The 4,735-nt window shown below is 40.8% G+C and overlaps 1 pseudogene; it reads right to left on the bottom strand.

Moving 5' to 3' along the window:
• Positions 1-3,668: 3,668 nt before the first annotated feature.
• Positions 3,669-3,834, bottom strand: LOC130024974 (uncharacterized; annotated as a pseudogene).
• Positions 3,835-4,735: the final 901 nt, after the last annotated feature.

The raw sequence follows: 4,735 nt of genomic DNA, 5'->3' as shown, positions 1-4,735 counted from the left end.
TGTTAATTCTTCCGATCCATGAACAGGGGATATTTTTCCATTTTCTTGTATCCTCTTTTATTTCCTGAAGTAGCGTTTTGTAGTTTTCTTTGTACAGGTCCTTTACTTCCTTAGTTAAGGTGATTCCTAGGTACTTGATTTTCTGGGGCACAATTGCAAACGGTATTGTTTTCTTCATGTCACTTTCTTCTCTTTCACTATTTGCATATAGGAAAGCCATGGACTTTTGGGTATTGATTTTATAGCCTGCAACTTTACTATACAAGTCTATTGTTTCTAGAAGTTTCTTGGTAGAGGTTTTAGGATTCTCTAAGTATAGTATCATATCATCTGCGAATAGTGAGAGCTTGATTTCTTCCTTTCCTACCTGGATGCCCCTAATATCTTTTTCTTGCCTGATCGCTATTGCAAGTACTTCCAGTACTATATTGAACAGCAGTGGAGAGAGTGGACATCCTTGTCTCATCCCTGATCTTAGAGGGAAGGCTCTCAGTTTTTCCCCATTGAGGACGATGCTTGCTGTAGGCTTGTGGTAGATGGCTTTAACGATATTGAGGAAAGTCCCCTCTATCCCCATTTTGGCTAGGGTTTTCATTATAAATGGGTTCTGGATCTTGTCAAATCCACAAGAACAAAAGTAACCGGTGCTGGCGCAGATGTGGTGAGAAAGGGACACTCCTTCACTGTTGGTGGGAATGCCGACTGGTTCAGCCCTTTTGGAAAACAGTATCGATGATTCTCAAAAAATTAGAAACTGAGCTCCCATTTGATCCAGCAATACCACTCCTGGGAATATATCCCAGAGAGGCAAAAAAGTGTAGTCGAAGTGACATCTGCACTTTTTTGTTCATTGCAGCACTGTTTACAATAGCTAGAATCTGGAAAAAACCTGAGTGCCCGAGAACAGATGATTGGTTAAAGAAACTTTGGTACATCTACACAATGGAGTTCTATGTAGCTGTTAGAAAAGATGAAGTCACGAAATTTACATACAAGTGGTACTACATGGGAAGTATCATGTTAAGCAAAATGACTCAGAAAGAAAGGGATAGACATAGAAAGATTGCATTCATCTGGGGAACATAAAGTAACAAAATAGGAGACTAACACCCAAGAATGGCCGAGATTAGTACCAGGAATTTTACTCCATGGCTTGGAGGCCAACCACACATACTAGTGGAAAAGGGAGCTCAGATAAAGAAGGGAACGCCAAATAAAGGTGTTGGGAGGATCCTCCCAGGATGGGAGAAGCATGCAGAAAGTAGACTATAGACTAAACGTGATTGTCACCCATTGCCTCTTTTGCAAACCACAACACCCAATAAGAGACAGAGAACAAAGGGGAATGCCCTGCCACAGAGGCAGGGTGGGATGAAGTGGATGGGGGGTGAGAGGGATACTGGGATCCGTGGTGGTGGGAAATGGGTACCAGTGGAGGGATGGGTATTTGATCATTGTATAATTGAAACCCAAACACAAAAATGTGTAATTCTGCAACTGTACCTCATGATGTCTCACTATTAAAATTTTTTTTAATAAAAAAAATTCAAGTTAATCAAGCCCTAACTGATTGGCGATGGAAATTGCCCTTTTTCCTGAGCCCTAACAGTTATGTCCCAGTTAATAGGAAAGGAAAATAGAGGAGAGAGAACCTTTCTTTTAAAAACTTTTTTTTTTGCTTTTTGGGTCTCACCTGGCGATGCACAGGGGTTACTCCTGGCTTTGCACTCAGGAATTACTCCTGGTGGTGCTTCAGGGACCATATGGGATGTTGGGAATCGAACCTGTGTCTGCCACGTGCAAGGCAAACGCCCTACCCCTGTGCTATAGCTCCAGCCCCTAAAAACATTTTTAATCAACTCGCCAAGAAATATTCAGTTATTAAGTTGTTCATGATGAGTTTCAATCATACAATGTTCCGTTCAATACTCATCCTTTCACCAGTGTACAAATACTGACACCAGTGTTCCCCATTTCCCTCTTGCCCCACACCTGCAGACTGCCTCAATGGCAGACACTTCTCTCTTTCTCTTCCTCTTTCTCTTCCTTTTTGTCTTCCTCTTTGTCTCCCCTCACCCCCCCTCCTTATTTTTTCTCACTTTTCCTTTTAGATACCGTGTTTTGCAATACTGTTACTAAGTGGTTTTTATGCATATACTTCCCTCCTTTCAGCACTCAGTTTTGTCCAGAGTGGTCATTTCCAACAATCATTGGCATGTGTTCTCTTCTCTTTCCTAACTGCTCTCTTCCCTTTCTGTGGCAAGTTTCCTACTGTGGACCAGTCTCTGGTCCTTGTTTCTACTATCTTTGGGTATTATTATTATTCATATACTATTAAGCTCACTTTTATTAACAGTTAGACCAAATTAAAGTAGTGGGGAAGAATGAACTCCTTTCTTGAATTTTACTATCCCCATTATTAAAAGTCATATAAAGACAATTAAAAGAGAGTCTAAGAGTAAATACTGAATCATCCCCAGGGCAGTGAAAATAGACCTCATATTCTGATGCTAGATACAAATGTAGAAGTTAAAGATTACCATTAAAGATAGGAGGAAATCTGTTTCAGTCAAAAATATATGCAGTCTTTGTCCTCAAAGTCTAAATGAGAAAGCATAGCTTAAAACCAAATTTTGGAGCTACCTGCATAATTTTCTCCCACTAGGACTGAAATGTAAGTCCAGAAGTTCTTGACTAATTGTTAAATAGAATAGGGACTTGCATTAGGAGTAAGATATCCCTGTTTCTATAAGCTTGGGTGATTTTGCTATTAGCCAACCAATCATAAAAGGCATTAAACCTTAATCACTAAAGCCTTATTCTTATTGATTTTCAAGTCTGCGAGTAGATGCTTTTTTAATTTTGGACAGGTAGGATATTTATCATATAGAAAAGCATTAAAAAGTGGCAAGGCAGGAATGTTGGAACTAAGGAATTCATAGGCACTTTTCAAAAGTGTTATCAGAACTTAGTAGTTCAATAAATAACATGACCCTATTTGATTCTTCAAGGAGAGATATGTCTATGGAGAGACAGATATATAACAAAACAAGCTTGTAATAGTTGCAAAAAAAAGTGTCAACCCCTGTACTACATGACAGAGAGAAATGAAATTTGCATAGAGAGAAGGTAGATTTAGATTCCCCGTAAGGGATAAAAATCGAACAATATATTCAAAAGTAATGCAATTTTGGGCAAGACAAAAAAAGATTTTTTTCTTGTCTTGTAATAAGGATGATATGGGATAGAAGATCAGTAATGGTGGTGGTAGTGTTTATAGAGAAGATTGGCTAAAGAATGAATTCAGGGCTGGAGAGAAAGCTCAGTTGGAACACATATTTTGAATGCATGAGTCCTGAGTTGGATTCTCAGTAGCTCATGGTCCTCCAAATACCGCCAGGAGTAGCCATCCCCTGATTATTGAGCCAAGAGTAGCACCTGAACATCACTAGGTGTGAGCCCAAAACAAAAACAAACAAATTAATTTTGGTAAATTATTGCTAAATAGTTCAAGCTCTCAGTAAAGTGATAGGCAGGGGGGCTAGAACCCTGGCTCTGTGGATTCTGAGTAATGGGGTGGTAAAAGAATTTACCAAGACCAGGTTGGTTAAAGCAAGAGCAAAGCAAGTTCATTGAAGAGATATAACACACTGGTTCTTCTGACACACACTAAGAATAAAGTCTCTCAGATATTCTCAGAGAATACATTTTATAGCATCGAATGCCGACTATATTTCAAGTCGTCACAGCGGGGTATTGGGAAAAGTTTTCAATTAGCAATAATTGCGCCTCGGATAAACCTCATTGGCTACGATACTGCCACTGCGCAAAGCAGTGTTTTTTTTTTTTTTTTGCGGGAAACTTCTACTTTCTATATATTAGTCTTTCCTCATCATCTCTAAATAAAACTGTTTTACAGCACTATCCATCTCCTCCTGAAATCTTCTAAGAGGATGAGATGACAAACTGGAGTGGCCTGGGAAAAGACTAGGATTCACTTTCTTTTCTTGCAAAGAGGAATTCCCTGTTCCAGTCTCTGTCCATGGCTCCCTGAGAAAATGGGTGGCAGGGAGCAGTCCCCACAGCATCCAGGAAAGCAGGAAAGTGAACTGTAGGGGCAGCTTGATGTCTGCCTCACGGAGCTGGTAAGATGTGATGTCTGCACCGTACAGGGGCTTGCAGCAGACTTTCGTCAGTCATAGATTTTCCAGTCACTTCCCTGGGTGAATGAGGTGGCAGAGAGAGGCAGCAGACTCTTCTTGACGCTGCCATCTCTCCCTACTCCCCACTTCAGGAGTCCCCTGAAACACAATTAATTTTTCCAGACAGGAAAATGTAGTATTTTGGTGCTTGATTTAGAAAGATACTAGCAAAAGGCAAGCATGCTATTTTGCCTGTTCACAGCAAGGATTTGTGCTGGAACAAGAGCACAGCGGGTAGGACGTTTGTCTTGCATGTGACTGACCTGGGTTCGATTCTTCTGTTCCTCTCAGAGAGCCTGGCTAGCTACTGAGAGTATCCCGCCTGCATGGCAGAGCCTGGCAAGCTTCCCGTGCCATATTCGATATGCCAAACACAGTAACAAGTCATCTCACAATGGAGGGAGACGTTACTGATGCCTGCTCGAGCAAATCGGTAAACAACGGGAGGACAGTGCTACAGTGCTACAGCAAGTAATCCTGCCTTTTCTCTACAAGGAAACAACCCAAATTGTTTTTATCCCCAAACAATATTG

This window comes from Sorex fumeus, unplaced genomic scaffold, assembly GCF_029834395.1.
Source record: "Sorex fumeus unplaced genomic scaffold, SorFum_2.1 ptg000029l, whole genome shotgun sequence".
Lineage (NCBI taxonomy): Eukaryota > Metazoa > Chordata > Mammalia > Eulipotyphla > Soricidae > Sorex > Sorex fumeus.
Note: the sequence above shows the minus strand (reverse complement) of the source record. Positions and strands in the feature narration are given on the sequence as shown.